This window comes from Anser anser (assembly GCF_964211835.1).
Source record: "Anser anser genome assembly, chromosome: 13".
Lineage (NCBI taxonomy): Eukaryota > Metazoa > Chordata > Aves > Anseriformes > Anatidae > Anser > Anser anser.
In genome coordinates this window covers 16,438,737-16,456,931 of record NC_139734.1, presented here as the reverse complement: position 1 = coordinate 16,456,931, position 18,195 = coordinate 16,438,737, and the positions used below count along the sequence as shown (strand labels likewise).

At 38.9% G+C, this 18,195-nt stretch overlaps 1 protein-coding gene across 1 annotated transcript in view; it reads right to left on the bottom strand.

Annotated features, from left to right (window-relative positions):
• Positions 1-18,195, bottom strand: part of ZIC3 (Zic family member 3) — a 222,996-nt gene that overhangs the window by 118,473 nt on the left and 86,328 nt on the right. The window contains exon 15 of the mRNA XM_083796726.1: positions 1,577-9,042. The gene's annotated coding sequence lies outside the window, so the exon portion shown is untranslated. The remainder of the gene's footprint in view (positions 1-1,576; positions 9,043-18,195) is intronic.

Genomic DNA, 18,195 nt, shown 5'->3' with positions numbered 1-18,195 from the left:
GTGTGTTGTGTTCTGTTTTTTTGTTTTGTTTTATATACATACATATATATATATAGTCTAGTGTTTTCTCTGTCTCTTGGACATCTGTTTCTGCCTTAAAAAATAATACTTGCAATCGTGACAGCTGGAAAGACTACTTCTAAAGAAAAACTGACAAACTGTTATCTTTCTGAGTCTGCTGGCAGATCATGAGCACCTTTGCTGCCATTCATTGCCTTCCTCAAGCAGGAGGAGGAGTTACCAGATCTCCCCCCACCACATCTGCAGAAGATACCCCAGGAGTAGCACAGCAGAAGATTAGAATCATGCCAGTCTCAATCTGAAAATTCTAATGTAGATCTAACATCTAACATACGTAAGAGTATGTTAAGACATCCTATTTGCTTTAGGAAAAAAAGGAAGTGGCTTTTCAAGCTCATCCACAGTAATATTTTCAAGTCAAACAAGAAAACACAGTATAGAAAGGGTTCAAAGTTCCTAATTTTCAACTAAGAAAAAGCTGAGACTAGGATTAAATATCACACTGACCCTGAGAAATACTATTCCCAACCACTAGAACAAATCCTTCCAGATTTGCCACATAGGGTACACAGAATCGATGCTCCAGAGACCATGCATCTCCCAACAGTTCTCCCTGGTACTTGAATCAACTGCGAATGCAGCAGGAACAGCACACTAAAAAATCACTGCACTGACTTCAATACCTAAACAAGGCCGAGAAGCCCAGCTCTGAGAACCTTTGAACTAAATCATAGCAGTGAACTTCAGCCCACACCCAGCTGACATCTGAACCGCTGAAAAACTAGTCCAATTACACCCCAGCTCAATGGCAAGACGAGGCAGCTGTAAGAACATATAAGCCTTTTGCTGTCACATCCAAACTATCTGAAGCTGAAGTCACCAGCCCTTAATTCAGAAGAAGGCAGGCAGTGCTTCCAGCTTTCAGCAAGTCAAAGAGGCAACTAAAACTTCCACCTTAAAACTAAAAAAGTTTGGGCTTACCTGAGGGTCATCTTTGCTGAAGAGCACAAATTGCAAGGATGACACTATGTCACCTACAGGATTTCGTAGGGTTTGATGCATCACCAGAAAAGTCTCAGTTCAAAAGATGGATTAATGGTTATTATCAGTGGAACATAGCTACAGCACCAGCCTGCTCACATCTCAGACCCAAGCCCACCAGTTTGTAAGCTGCCTTTTCACTTAAGCTTAGGATGTAACAGGGTGATGTCAAGAGTTCATCCCTCTGCTCTTTACCAGTTAAATAAGGACTGCCTTTGATTTAAAATTATTTAGAGCTCTTGATTAGACTAAGCCAAGCTGATTAGAAACAGATTTTTTATAAGCAACATCATCCATTAATAAAGTGATTTAAAGAATACAATAAATGTGAGAAATCATCTGGGTTTGGCTATTAGGAGACAATCTGCCTGCAGCAACACTTGCAAGGTACTTTATTTCTCCTCCCTTAGAGCTGATGTAATCTTTCAAGAGCTGTAAGATTTCGAAAGCCACACAACACTGCAGTTGTTTTCCTATTAGCGTACCCCATGCAGAGAAAACTGGCAATTATCACCTTTGTGGAATGTGGTCTGCCTGTGTTACATTCGCTTTGACCTCCAGCGCAGGTCAGAAGATGTCACTTTCTGAAGAAGTCCATAGCTATTGTGTCATCCAGATAGAAAATACTGCCCTGAGCCTTGCAGAAGGCCCAGGAGCCTTTTAAAACATCTGGTATAATGCACAGGAATTCCTGCGTCCTCCCTCTTGCTGTGTTGCTCTACAGCTGGCTATGCAAAAGGTCTTGCAGAATGTTCCTACCTCAGACATTTTCCTAGCCCTGCCAGGAGTATCATAGTTGCATTCAGTTCTTTAGTAATCTCTTCAAACACACCAAAAATAAGGTGCAAGTAGAGTTGCTGTAAAATTAGTCATCACTGGTTACAAGAAGGCTAATTCAGCTTTGCAGTGCCCAAATCCTGATCCTTAAAGACAAAATGCCTACAGACTTCAGAAGAAACCAGGATTCAGGCCTAAAAACATGTAGAATGCACACCAAGTGAAATTATCCGAATACCCATTTTTTCTTCACTCAGCATCACAAATTAAACCAGACCTAGCAATTTCTGGTCCAGCACTGGCAAACCTTTCTATTTGCACAAACAGACCTCCTTCACAACACACTCATAATATCAGCCAAATAACTGCAGTGAAACCAACGACCGTGTTAAAGCCTGGAAATCCTAGGTTTGCTGGAGTGCAGAGAAGGCCACCATCTGCTAATCTTGGTCTCCTCCTTCATTTGGGAAAAAAAAAAAAAAAAGGAAAGAAAAAAAAACCACAACTCTGAAGCTTTGTGGCTGCACTGGAAGCACCTCCATTGGGTTGATTAACTTGATGATATTTATGTCATCAGTGGCTTATCTGCAATTCAATCAAAAAGCAATCAAGGTCTGTTTATTAGCATATTTTCAAATGACATTTAGAGCATAGGTTGGGCACTTATTGAATAAACCTAATAAATAAGATTACAAGAATTAAATCACTGCTTGTTGAAAACAACATTTTCTGTGGCAAGGAGTGATTTACAATCATTACTGAATTGAAAAGGAGTGAAAAGATGAAAGAAAAACATCAGCAAAAAATGGGCAGAGAAAGTCATTTATTTTTATTTTCTGAAGAGGATTTGCTCAGCAAAAAAATTCATACAGGATCCCAGAATGGCATTATTTCTCATTGCAAATCTGTATCACAGGACTGGTCTCCTCAGTCCCCAAAACTGGTTCTAATATTTTTCTTGCTTAGATTGTAACTTGACCTGCACCTTCAATTCATGTTTTGTTCATGTATACCTTTTATGCTGAATGACTTTACTTGTCTTCATCACCTCAGCAAGTCAGAAGGGAAACATTTTTAAAAGCTGTGGCATTACTCAAGCTGTGAGGTGGGCGACTCAAGAGGAGCAACATCTTAAAACATTCTGCACAGGGGCAAGTAAAAAGTCAATAAGGAAATACCATAGTTAGGCTCTTTTTAACTTGCTGAAAGTGTGAGACAGCAGTTCATTTCCTGATCACTCATGTGGAAATGGTAAAAAATAATTAAGAGCAATGAATAATTACCAAATCAAAGCAAATATTAAATAAGCAAACTTGCTTTCTATTGTCAAGTTGAGGGTGGAAATAAGCAACAGCATTCAAAACTTTATCCTTTAAACCGATTTTAAAAGGTACATTGAAAAAAAAAGATTCAGTTTATGGCTACATCACGTTAGAACATCAGCAATGAGAATTACGGGAGCTACAGGAGCCATGTGGTCAAGACTGGAACAAAACACAAGGAATTGTTTAAATTAGAAATAAATATTATACCAAAAAAAAAGAATAAGTGTAAATGGGAAAAGCAAATTCTCCCTTTTGCTTGTATCCTACCCCAGTTACATTTCACGGCTGCTTCTGAGCTGACCTTTGGCGATGACAATAATTGGATGTGCAGTCCTGACTGGCCTGTGAAAGTTTTTGCTCTATTTCCTGTCCTTCACTTAGAGCTTGATTGGTTTTAGGTCTATCCACAGGGTTCTTCAAGCTGCATAGGAGGGAAGCGCATTGCCCCCTCTTTGGAAACGAGGTGTGCAGTCCCTCTGGGAAGAGAGACCTATGCTGCTCACGGGAAGTGGTTTGCCGTAATAACAAGGAAGCAAATTGCTGGAATAAGTGAAACAAGCAGGAAGAACAATGGCTAGATTCAGAAAACTCTGTCAAATGCACCCTTCCTTCTCCACCTGACCACTTTAGTTCCTCTCTATTATATATTTTCATATCTGCCTTACAGCATTGGTATTTATCAGCCCCTTAGCTTCCAGTTGAGCCGCACTCATCTCTGTCCAAAAGATGAGCAATTCCACCCTGTCAAGGGCTTGCACACACTTGTAATTCCAAACAGCATCTGTTGCATTACCACTTCTCAACACAATGCCTTTAGTGAATGTTTACTGAATTCCACCCCTTTCTTTAACTGATAACGTTATGCTTATCACTAAGATGCAAAAATCAATGCAGTTCTTGATTTTTAAAGAAAACTGCTTCATGTTTGCAATTCCTGTGTACAGAGCACAGATCTTTTGAAACAATGCATGAACTCATATAGTAGCTCTGTGTCAGATAGGTATGACTGTAGTGGTTCCTGTAAGCAAGTCCTGTGAGTAAAAGACAAAGCTAGACTAATCATGATGGAATCTCTTTTCCCAGATTTGCAGAGTACTTTTGTTAGGGAAACTCATGAGAAGCATGACATATCAGACTATATTCAGTCCTATTTTAAGTTCATTGAATTTAATCATGGATAAGTGTAGCCAATTATATGTTAAATTCTCAGAATGTAATTTGAAAATAGAAATCACAAGATTCAAATTTCAGAGAGTTTAGATGAGGCAGAGTAGGGCAAAGGTGTGTGTATGGGGGGAGTCTCCATGCAAAGGAAAGCTCATTGCAATTGTTTCCAGGTATTGTAAGCTTCCTGCAACTGCTGTTCAAGAAGTCAGCCATGTGGTTGTCTTTATACTGATCCAAAATAGTTATTTGCTCATCCATTTGTAACACTGGTTAACTCGAGACAAAGATTCTGGAACTCCTGGGCACTGCAGTGTTGAGACAACAGTGGAAGTTGAAACAACAGCTTCAGGGGCAATAAGCCCTTGGAAAAAAAAAAAAAAAAAGCAACAACAACAACAGAAATTGAGCTACCAGGGTGGCCAGGAGGGTAAGGCAATGAGAAGAAACACACAGACAACTTGCAAATTGCAAAACACGCCAACTCCTCCCAGTAATCCCATTTCCTCCCATTGTTTAGAAGAACTTCTATCAAGAGGACAAGATCTGAAAGGAAAAGAGCAGCATGGCCATCCTCTGCTGTATGGGTAGGAGGGGCTCGTTTGTGATGAGTGCTGCCTTGTGAAACTGGGGGAGACAAAAAAGATTCTAAGATTTGCAAGTGCTCATGGGCTAGAAATTAAGGCACTGTAGCTGCACTCTGATTTAGCACAACCAGCGCAGTCGGTTTCCAGTTCCAAAGTGTTCATAAAATCCCATTGCTACGACCATCCCAACTTCATTAATACCCTAAGCAAAGGCTCCTCAACACGAGTCTTGTACAGGCCTGCAATACCTTAACTGATTAATAGATCTCTCAATGATGTATAAAGTAGGTATTTTTTCGCTACATACTTTCAACAGAAGTGTTACTTAACTTTAATTACATGAACAGTAAAGAACTATCACTCAAAAATTAACAATAACAAGGCCCAGCATCTTTTCCTATGAAAAGGCTTTGAACCAATGACTACATAGGTCACACACTACCCTTAGGGTATGTTGAACAATGGTCAGTCGCCCACAACATCCAGCTCTCTTAGATAAGATACATCTAGGGATGGGATTCATCACAGTGAAGGTTTTCCTACACCAAAACCAAGTCTTGCCCCTTCTCTGAAACCACCAGTCAATGCTCTGCAGATGCAGCAGTTCTAGCGCTGAAAAGGAATTAGGAACAATACAATCATAGAGTCATTTAGGTTGGAAAAAACCTTTGAGATCATCAAGTCCAACCATAAAGTCCTGGTTGCCACCAGGTTGCACATGAGTGGCAAAGATGCAGGCAGCTCCCTGGGCTGCATTAGCCCACCTTGCTGTTTTGACATCCTTCCCCTCTGGCTCAGCATTGGTGAGGACACATCTGGAGTGATGGGCCTTGTTCCAGACTCCCCAGAAGATGCCTAAGAGATTGAAGCATCTGATATATGAGAGACAGAGTTGGAGTTGTTCAGCCTGGAGAAGAGAAGGCTCAAGAGGCATTCTATCCATGTGTATAAACAGAAACAGGGAACAAACACAACAGAGACAGACTCTTTCCAGTGGTGTGTAGTAAAAGGAAAAGAGGCAATGGACACAAACTGAAATACAGGAAATACCATTTAAACAAACAACAACAACAAAAAAAGCCTTTTACCTAAATGTGATTGAATGCTGGAAGAGGTTACCTAGAGAAGTCTCCATCCTTGTTGGTATTAAAAACTTCATTGGACATGGCCCTGAGCAACCTGCTCTAATTTACCCTCCTTTAAGCAGGAGGGTTGGACTAGATCACCTCCAGAAGTCCCTTCAAATATCAAATACTCTGCAAGTTTGGTATGCTACTCGAATACAGTTTCAGTTGCAAGAGTGAAAGAAGCCCCCAGTCTCAAGCTTAGCTATAAAGAAGGATGCAATTCATCAGACATCACTTTATTTAGAATATTTTGGGGAGTGATACCATGCATTTTACTGAATACTTGGGAAGTTTTCTGGATTAGCAACAAAAGCTGTCCTTCCAAGCACAGGATTAGAAAGCCAGATATTAACCCAAATACTTCCTACTGGAAAACTTATTACCAGTGTGCCCTGCGCAAATGAAATTGTGGAAACAAATTCTTCTAAACTCTGTGATGAAACTTTCCAATTCTAGATTTGCATCCACTTTATGGAGCTTGAATATTCTGAATATTCATCATTCAACTAAATCCACACCAGAAGTCACCAGCAATAATGAGGAAAATGAGATTCTCATCTTGAAAATGAAGCTCTTCTCATACCTACTTCTATTGTCAAAAATGCTGACAGTCTGCTCTTTAAAACCATACAGAAGATGTTACTAATCCAAAATCTGGATTCACCTTTTTTCACAGAAGACCATGGGCTCTTCTTGTTAAGGCAGTGACTGGAAAACATTCCTCTATACTTAAAAAAATAAATAAATAAATCACGTATTTCAAATACAAAAACTGCTATGAATAAAGTAACAGCTGTACTGCAGAGAGATGACTAAGGAAAATGAGTCAGATTGGTTACTTGAATTCAGCCAGATTAGAGGATCTCTCAATAAGTTGAAATCAATGTTTACTTTCTTTTCTCTTTCTGCCTTCTCTTGCTTTGAGGAGTAGAGACTTTTCATTCATATCATCAGGGTGGCACAAAGGGCCAGAATAAAGAACTATACAGGAAATAACATAGTAATATTATTACTATAGATTGTCACAACATACAGAAATTTATATCTAGATAGTGAATAAGGAGTATCAGCAACAGCTCATGTCTCACCTCAATGTATTCTAATAATACTTGTATAATTTTAGGCACATTGAAGAACAATTATTACAAAGAAAACTAAGACTGTACAGAAATATGTATATGGATAAGTTTATTTTAGAAGATTTAAAAGATCCTTTTAACAAGTAAACCAGATTTTTAAAAATATACCCATTTTCAGCTGGTTCTGTAGAGTTCCATAGCTTCTCCCTGTATATGGCAGCTACAGACCCAACCCAGGTTCCCATTAAATTACTGCATGAGTTCTATTATTTTGTTAAAGTCAGGTGCAAGCGTATGCTTAAATAACTGGTAGATCTATAGGAAACAGGAAAAGAAATATTTCAGTATACTGAAAGCAAGAAATGGTCAATGTTTTAATGAATCAATTATATTTCAAAATGGACTTCTGTTTTGTTTTACGTTTCCTTCCCTTGTAAACGGCATGCCAACTTCAATATTTCATTCAATAAATGACTATTAAGTGAGTGCAAAGTTACAAGCATTTTGGTCTCTATGACAGGCCATACATAATCACCATAGAAATATATAATTACACCTGTCAACCTCATCTCATGCAATTGATTCAATAACTAACAATGTCAGAAGCGGGCTAAGCTTAGAGGTTTCACTGTGTGAAAATACTCATACATGGCTAAACATCTTGGTATTTTAATTGCCTGTCATACTGCCAAGGTTCTTATATTGTACCTATCTCCACAGCAACAGGCTGGAATGAGTAAAGCACATTTAATAACTGAAAAAAAAAAAAGTAAATTTATAAGCTTGCAGTTATTTTAAGGCTCTTACAGACACTGCAGAGTATTGTGAAGACAGCTGGAGATGTAGTTGTATTTGAGAAGACTATTTTTTCTTCTTTACGTGGATTGTGCATATGTGCTTACCATGTAAAAACTACTAGTATAAATTTGAAGTTTTTTTCTAATTACAGCTACTGGAGAGGTCAGCTCACGCCTGGAAGCGTACACATGTCCAGCTTGACAGGAAGTTTAATCTCAACACACCAGGAATAGTTGAGTAAAAACAGCTTCTTAAAGGCTCCTGAGGGCTTAATCATGACATGTTTGTTAATAATAATCATCAATATGATTCCATCTAATATTCTAAATTACTTGCAAGCTATGCTGCACTGAAAGTCTCTAATGTGCCCAAACGCTAACCCCACTGAACTCAATGGCCAGGCTCCAAATGCCCTTAGAAGCAGTAGGATTTACATCTACCACGCAATCTGTACTAATTGCACATGAAGACAACAAGAGCAAAGTCTTTGTGGCCTGAACTTTAACAGTGACAGAATAATAGCAAAATGACCAGGTCATAGAGAGGAACTAAGCAGAGACCCATGAGGAGATTAAAGACCTACAGACACTGGGAGCTGATGGGAAAGAGAATCAGCTCTTCCCCAGGAAACAGGAGCTAACACAGTATCTGGCTGGTAAAAATCTAATGTGGAATATGAGGAAATAAGCAGGTGGAAGCTCCATGTGTTAACGATAGATGGTTCTAGATGCTTTACAGAATTTAGGAGTTTAAAGTTAACATTGCAAAGCAAATTCTCTTCACTTTTTCCCTAATATTGAGAAGGCTGTATGAAATTTCTATGTGAAAAGTTAAAATTGCTTTCAAAGAATTTATAAGTCCAAATCCTAAAGAACAAAGGTAAAGAGCATCACTGAAGAAATCCTTCTAATCCCTTGCACAGTAACAGAGCATGTGAGGGTGAGAATACACAGATGTTTAGTTGAAATAATGTACCTCTATCACCTTACTTCCTCTGCAGGTCTGTCTGGCTGTACTCTTTCTCTTTGATGACTGTTCTCTAGGCTTCTTCACTCCTCCTCTGTGTTTTGACTGAGTTTGGCAATATTTCTTAGACTCATCGAATATCAACACGAACTAAAATCTTTAGAAATAAGAGAAAAGGGGCAATTCCAAAGTAATCAAAAAAAAAAAAAAGTGAAATATTTTGCAGTCAAATGCTCGAGATGAGCCTGCCATTGCAGAAAGATGAGTCAGTGCACATCCATGTTTGTTGCTGCATGGTTAGATATTGAACAAACATAGAAAGGGGATGGAGGGCAGGTTTTCAAGCCTATGAATACAAAACATAGGAAAGTAGAAAAACAAAACTAAAACAAACAAACAGAACAGACTTTACCTTCTTGCTTTAATTTACTATAAATAAAATATGACAGAACCTAGGAAATAACTAAGTGAGAGTTGCAGACACCATCTTTATGAAGGGGTTATTATCATTAACCTTGTGGAATTTATCTCCAAAGACAGGATCTTACAGAATAAAAGATATATAGAAGTCTCCTGTAAAGCCCAGAAGAGCCTCTCATTTCCCAGCTTATGTCTGGAAAGCAGAAACAAACAGTAGTGCCATACAAACAAGCTTTCACATTGAAAACTGGAGCAACGGATAACTTATTTATAGCAACATTCAATGGCCAGATTGAAGGAGGATTTCTCACATGAATCTTAAAGATCTGAAGCATCACATCTAAACAAGTCTGTACCAGGTCTGCCATGGGCACAGTATGGCCCATAAATGCACTCTAACCTCAATTGCTCTGTCCCAAATAGAGGCAAACAGATCAGCTGGGAGCAGGTAAAAAAAATAACAGGATGCACAGGAGGTGTATGGGATCCAGAGCATGCCACGACAGATGTCTCTATGCACCAGAAATTCACCTGTCCAGGCTCTTATCCAGCTGGATCCTACCCTAGACTGGGCAAAGGACCCATGTACTGAGAGCCAAGCCAAGGCACTGCCACTACCCAGTCTGCTGAGAGATGACAAGGTCATTGTATCCTGCTTCCCAACTCAGCCAAGTACTTCCCTATATGCAGGGGGGATTTCCCACTGACATAACCGTGTCCAACCTACTTCCACTGTCTTTGTTGGAAATATCAGGTTAATTAAAAAAAAAAAAAGTCATGTCTGTGTGTACATAACGATCTGGAGACCCAGATTTTCAGCTAGCATAAATCTGCACGACCATTTTACTTAAAAAACACTACACTGATTTCCACTGCTGTGGAGTAAGCCTGTAAACAAACATACAACCTAGACATAGGTACACATTTGCCTCCCTGATTTTCAGGGCAGGTACAGTTGCTGTCACACACTACCACACATTCTTGGAGCTGGCTCCAGAACATCAATCTAGCATGCTTTCAAAGTCTGCCCTTGGAGAGCTCAGCTGGCCAGAAGATTTCCTAAAGGATATACTTTCTATATCCTTTCAAAGCAGAGCATCCAGAATAAGTCTCAGCTCAAAAAAATTTACAGGGTCTTTATATTCATTGTAGTACTAAAGAAACAGGAAGTATATCCCAGCTTTAAGAGTGGTTCATAATACAAAAAATCCCCAAAATTATACTCAAAAAGCCTTCCATCCACATACAGTTACTGTCTTCTCTACACATTCATCCTGAGAAAACCCCAAAGCAGGGACACGTCATCAAACCTTTATAATATTTCATATCAACATTTTCAGGCAAAGGTCTGAAAATTTGTAAGAACTGCATTTTCTATAAACTTAGTTTATTTTTATTCTTGTTAATTAGGTTCATTTTTTCCTTGAAGCCAAAATAAAAGATATTGTTCTTTTATAAACTATGAAAATGTCAAACTACTAAAGTTCAAAATAATGATTATTAGAATCCCTTTCAAGTGAAACATTTTTCCAATGATAATTATAGATTTTAAACACTGTTCACAGAGCAATTGAAGCTCCTAAGTGAATAGCTGAATGAAGCAAAATCCAGAGCTGCCCCCTAAATAGAAAGCACTGCCAAAGAGCGTGCAGGACTAGAGCAGGAGTTCAGGATATGGTACTGCTTGCCACATCCCCAGCAGAATAAGTCAGAATGGCTGTCTGACTGCCAGGAGTACAAAGCCAGGTTACACCAGCTAAGGATCAGCCCCAATATCTGCAGCTGAATTTTCAAACCACAGACAAAGCTAATTCTACTCCCATTAAAGTCAATAAAAGCCTCACATTGATTACAGTAGCAGTTGGATCAGGGCCATACTGATGTTTACTAGAAGCCAGATACTAGGTCTGATTACTTTTATACTGTTACACATCAGATTCTTATTCACTCCATTATTTACAGGCTTGCAAACAAGCAAGAGATTCTGATCACACAGTCATACAGACCGCCATTTGCATCCTTGATTGGCATGATGAGAGCTGCAGAGAAAGGTTTGAATATGTATTACACGGAGCGGTAGTGCACAAAACCTGCAGGATGCAGTGAGGCAATCAGGCAGCATAAAGAAATTGAAATGGAATTCCTTGGAGAAAGGGATCATTAAGTGCTTAACAAGCATCACTCTGTTATATCTGTTTTAGTGATGTTAGCATAATTTTAATTGTTACCATCCAATCTGTTGTGATAGCTTTAGAGTTATCAAGATGCTAAATATTTTATGGTGACATTTGAACAATCAGAAAGATTAGCTACAAAGCCCTCTACCCGGTAGCCCAATGACTGTGAATAGACAAAAAGAGGGATCTATTTTCTGTGTGGAACAAAGACAAGACAGAAAGATCAACACAATTAAATATTAAACAGAAGTAATTACATAGGCAGCTAACGAATAACTCAAACACCCTGTATTTTATTATGCATTTCCAACCAGCCAATTAAATTATACAATATTCTGAATGTTCCTGTTATATTCTGCTCCACAACATGCTTCTTACCGTAACTTTTATCAAGCCAAGAGAAGTAAAATATGCAGGATAGGAGATCCGAATGTAATGACAAAAAGTGTAGTTGTTCCTAACAAAAGGTCTCAAAGTCCTAGAGTCCTATATTATGTTACCAGGTAGGCAGGTGCAGCTCCAGTCTCATTTAAGGAGTTGACTTAAGATATAACATGCTTGGCAATTTTGGGCCTCAGTGTCACACCTACTAATTAGATCATGGACGCACATTTTCGAAGGAATAGCATGCACAGTTCCAACCTGCATGCAGGCATTTTTCAGACCTTAGGTTCAAGAAATCTGTGAGTGCTAGGCACTAAATGTCACTGAGGATCTGAGCTACAGTGACTTAAGTGGGCTCATTTGCTTGCTTTAAAATTACACACCTGCTAGAAATGTTTGCTTGAATCAGAGCCATAAAGGTTATTTGCAAGTGATCCATAATTAAATGCAAACTAGTGCTCCCAGAAGAACAGTAGCAAGTAATAATAACAAAGCTAAATATTATCCAGAACATCAGAGGCAAAGACATAATTGTTGCCATATAAAATATGACAGCACTAGGGTTTAACATGCTTGTAAGAAAAGCTTGCAAAAGCTTTGGTAACATAGGCCTAGGACTTCCAGCTGGACAAGTAAAGATCCAGGCTGACATCTGACATGTTTTCAGCTTCTTTGGGAAAACTCAGAACCTTGCAGCATATAGTGCCCTTCAATCAAATAATGCTACTATCTGACAATTTTGATCTTAGTAGCTCAATTCTCTGTCTGATGGTAATATTAATGGTTTTTAGTTATTCAACTCAGGCTCATAAATGTGTTTTCAAAAGAATATATCACAGGAAAAATGGTATTCTTTACCTGGGAGAAGGAACAAGCTTCAGGTGTTTGGATTAAACTGACTACTTAGGACATCACAAGGCTCAGGCAGGCAGAGCCCTGCTAACTCAGGGTCACATCAAGATACCAGAGGATCTGAGTATGTCACGCTCATCAAGGTCAGGCACTGGTCTTCATAATCAGTGTCAGCTAAAAACCATTGGCTTTTTCTGCATGAGCTTTCAAGGGCAGTGGCTATACGCAGCAGAAGAGGACACACTGAGTTTGGTCATTCGGCAGCAACTTCACTTCTGATACTGGAAGCTCAGAAGCTAACAACTCAGCACTCATCAGGGGAGAGATTTTCCAACTGATGCACGGTGTTTTCAGTGCATGTTTCCTGCCAACTTGAAAACAGGAATCACAAAGGTCCTGTTAAGTATGAACAAGACAAGGGCAAAGGTTCAGGGATAGCTGCTGGTCCACATGTCCCCCATGATTCTTAAAGGGAAATCTCTTCTGCTACAGCTACTGTCCTTCCTTCAGACAGAGTCCCCAGAATATCATCAAGGTACTCTACTGTGGTAACAGAGCTTGCTCCATGCACTGTTACTACCCCTCTTTACTGGTGATGGGGCCTCTGACAAAAGAGGCTATCTAATGCTGTAGAGGCTGTTGCTAAGATTTTTTTTTTCCAAACTCAAGCAGTGATGTTTCTTTCTTTTATAGTCAAAGGTCAAAGTTCTGATTCCTGCTGCCAAAGGGAGCAGGGCAGTATGCTGAGTTGGTTCATGGTAAGTTCATCTGTGAGGTAATGCTGTTTTCCAACTCACTGTGGATATAATTCAGGAAATTTATGGGAAGAGCACTCAGTTAATTTTAAAGTCATTTAGACTGGGCACTGGACCAATCCCAAACCGTCAATCGGTGCCTGACTTGCAGGGCTGGTGACAGGAGTGGCTGTTAGCCACTTCCTCTGGTATGAAAACAATGGCTACAAGTTTCCCTCCTGAATATGTGCTAAACACTTCTGAATAATTTGATTCAAAAAGGCATCAAAGTATCAACAAGCAAAGCTTTAGAATAAACGAACAATATTTTAAAAATTAGACTGAGTGTACAAGAGGACTCCACGCTGACCACCAAAGGGGAAAATGGAGTAGTAATTGGGCATCTTCCTTGATGCATCTGCACCAGTTCTGTGTTATGCCCCTGGCAATGAGCTAGGAGAACCAGTAGCCCTGATACCACGTGGCACTTCCTCCAACATTTCTGTGCATGTTTGATAAAAAGGAGAAAAACCTTCCAAAGGCAGAAACACAATAATCTAGCCCCTCACCTGAGGTTCCACCAAAGACAAAAGTGTTGGGAGCCTAGACATATAAAGGAAAGCCCCGACTTTCTGACAGAAGAGGTGTTTATGCTTAGCTTCTGCAAATCCCTGTCCCAATGAGCCTACAGATAGACAGTGCAGCCCATGAAGAAAAGAAATGGGGGGGCAGGGGGGGAGGGAATAACACTAGCATCATCTCAGTGACTCTCACAGCAAGCTCTGATTGCACTGAAGACTCACGTGGCATCTTCCTGACCTTTGTCCTGACACATCCCTGGAGATGGAAGTAGAACCACGAGCCATGCAGAAGACCATAGTGCCACTCCAAAAAAGGGGCACAATATTTGCAGTCTGCATGAACAGCAATGACTCAGGACCCAAAACTGTTTCCCCAATGTTTGGGTAATTTAGAAGCTCTTTCTTGAATTACATTTCTTATAACAATTTTGCAACTACTCCAAATGACAAACACTTCAGTCAAGTCTCAAGAGTGCCATTCGAAAAATGAAACCTCTTTAATCTTTTCAATAGGAAAATCAACTTAACTGGATAACTACTCTTTGTCATTCGAGCTCAAACTGGTAAATACTTGTCCCATAAGAAAATTTCTGAACAAAGATATTAGCTAGAAAGAATTAAACAAAGAGTTTTGATGTTAAAAGTCTGCAACATTTAAAAGATTATATGAGAATTTGATATATTATTTTATCTAAAGAAAAACAGCATTGTCCCTATTAGACATTTCAAATTACTTAAAATAATTGTGCCTCAGTAGTTTACAAAGGAGTGATTGCATACAATGTGACTATTGTATTACTTATTACCCTTGACATCACTTCAGTAAGGGTCACTCTAGTTAAATATTTCATTTGTTATAATGTCCATCTTCATCAAGCTATTGTTGAAGCAATCTGAAAATCTTAAAACATTTGTTTCTTTGTCTTGCGAAAAGACGGCCCTGTTCATTTGTTCCCTTTAATACCTAGCAAATTGCTGTAGCAATTCGCAAACCTTTAAAAGGTCATGTAAGAGAAATTCAAAGTAATTCATTGAAAACAACCTTTTCTCACTGTTTTAGTCCTTTTCCCTGTTAAACACTAAGTCCAGTCTCTGCCAGAGATGCATAGATGCTTTAACATTGTACTTATAAATATTTTGTTGAATGAACAAGGATGCTTGACGTTTAAATGCCTCTTATAATTTCATTTATAAAGCAATTCTCTAATATCAAAGCATTTCTCCATAGTTGCATGTGAAAAAAAATTACCGCATTCTTATATTTCTCGATATATGTCTCACACTTCACAGATGCAGCATGATTGTCTTAAATTCTTAATGAACCAAATTCTATCTGTTGAATCATAACTACCGGTGTAATGCCATTGAAAAGCACACTGACAGCCTGAGACTGGACTGAGGCTCTCTCTAAACCAACATTTGCTAAGCATAGTCAAAAGATACCTTCTCTTCATTCTGTTTGATCTTCACTTCTACTTAGAGAAGAGGGGTGGGGGGAAGCCCAACAGGCAGTTTTCTTTGCAGTGGTTTCCCACCCATACCTGTGTTGAAGGTGAGCAGAGCAAATGTCTTTCCAGCTCAAGAGCATGCCTTCGTAGCAAAAAAGCAAGAAGTCCAAAGCCATATAGCAGCCTGCCACCAAGTTGTGACCAAGGGTTTCTGTCTGCATCAGGATGATTCCTACAATTGAATTCAACCCTATTGCCTTTTCTGTAAAACTGGGAGAATTCTGTCAATATTTTAAAACTTAAGGATAAAAAGAATAATTGAGAATGCACTGCATTAATATTTATTAGTTGTTATTATTAATAGCACTATGTACCTTCATATGGTAAATATTACTTCCTGCTTCTCACATCAGCATGAAATGAGCCACAGCATGGAAATGTCATTGTGCAGATCTCAGCACAAGCAGGCTGACCTCAGTTCTCAAGAATTAATGCAGAGCTTTAAAGCAAGTCAGACCTGAAGCATATATTACTTTATGGGTTTCTCTGTAAAATAACCTATCCCTCTTTGAGGCATGGTTTAAAGACAGAGCCCACAGGACATAAATCACAGCTGCTAAAAATACAAACCCCCTTTAGGACATTATTCCTTAATGACAGCAGAAATCTTCACAGGAAAAGACACCTGCCCCAGTGACATAGAATAATCACCTTCTCAAAAGCACGTGTTGGATGCCTGCTGGAGTTAGCAAGTTCAGAGTGCCAAATTTTCCTTTGGAAGAGAAGACAAGTTACAAAATGCAAACCAAAAATCTGTATTTCCTCTCAAGAAATATAACTACTTTTCAAAATGGTGAAGTATGTTATAAAAAAAAAAAAGTGTAATAGTGCACTAAAGTTTCATATACAGCTCCTGAAAGCACCTCCCCTTCTTGCATCCTAATTATCAATGCATCAAACCAGTACTATTAGAATCAGCTGCCTAACAACCACCCCTCACTCACCTGTTGTACCTCCCTAAGTCATTTGTAAGAGATTGATTCAGAACATTAATTGTAAGAGGTCTTTCTCCAAGTTTCTTTTAGTGATACACCAGCTTAACAGTTTATTGCAGCATTGATACTGCAATGATTTTGATCTAACCCTGATTTTTGTTTATTTTCTAAGAAAACAACAGTCCCATGTTATGTAGACCACTTTCTTTGGTCAACAAAATTTCTTCATTGCCATGGGAAATTTTAAAATGTTAATACACAGTTTCATCCCAGATTTTAATAAAATGTCTGGCTTATATCCTATTTAGAAGAAGAGAATTTTATCTGGCATCATTCTTTTGATGAGCTTAAAACACATTTCTTCAAAGTGTTCCTTTCCTCATCTTTACATGTTCTACTGAACATTCAAATAATTTTAGAATATAATCCATGCACATCCACAGGAGAGACATACAGCAGACAGGGAGCAGTCTGAAAAAATCCCCCACAGATTTTGTCCAATCAATACTATCTTACCAAAAAGTTATTTTACCACAAAATGCCTGACATTTTTTTTTTATATATAATGCCAGAATCAATAAAAGCATAGTGTTATCGGCCATTACTGTAAGAATCAGACCATATGCAATACAAACCAGACAGCAGACTTGGCACCAGCTTTCTCCTCCCCTCCCAACTCCAACTTGGGATACACAGGGCTCAGATCTGTCGAGGCTACAACATATATTCACCTTCAAGCCACAGCTTTTTCAGGCTCACTAACCCTCTAGCAAAAAGCTGCCATGGAAGCTTTCTAAATACCTGAGCAAAATGCATTTTGAGCTCAATGCAGAGGCTTCTTCTCGATCTAAATGCAGCCTGTTAACTACTGGCTTTGTCTTCATCCTCTCCTAAAACAAGCGCTCAGTGTGCCACTCAGCTGGTGGGTACCACCAGAACCCCACTACCTTCACAGGAACACAAAGGACTTCTGGGGATTTGGTCAATGATGCAGGGTACTGCCGGTTGAGAATGAAACATCCTCCCAGGCTCTAGCGGTACTTCATGCCTATGTGCCAAAGCTGATTTGTTTACATTTATTTCATCACTTTGAAGATTTCCCTCCCCCATCTCCCTTTATTGGGATTACCTTAAATTGCAACATAATGACCCAATTCAGTAAGAAAAAAACATCTGCATCATCCAGGAAGAAAAAAAAATCTCAGTTTGATATGAAGCCAGTTTAAACACAAGTAAGGCTGGTCCACTGCAGAAGCTCATAATAAGTAAAGCCTAACGACTCTGACGATAAAAGGTATAAAGTTGAAAGGGAAGCTATTTGTAATACCTAGCTTGGACCATGAAATGACATCCTTTTTCCTACCAATTTTCCCACCCATTTGGCAAATGCTGTCCTTGCTGCATTATCGTGTATTCATAGGCAGAGTAAAATGGTTTTTGTCATATGTTCAGATGGTTTTGACCGGTGTTTTTTTATTTCTGCATTTTTGCAATTAAAATGCATATATCAGAAGTTCTTACCACACAACATGCATCAGAGATAAAAAAGTTAGCCCTCAACCACTGCATAAGGCAAACAAAAAATAAAAGAATGTTATGTTTCTATTTCACAGCTGGAAGTGAAAAAGATATTGAGAAAACTTGGGAAAACATAAATAAAGATAAGAACAGTCATCCAAAATCTCAGGCTCATCGGAAATACCCTGAAGACATTATTAA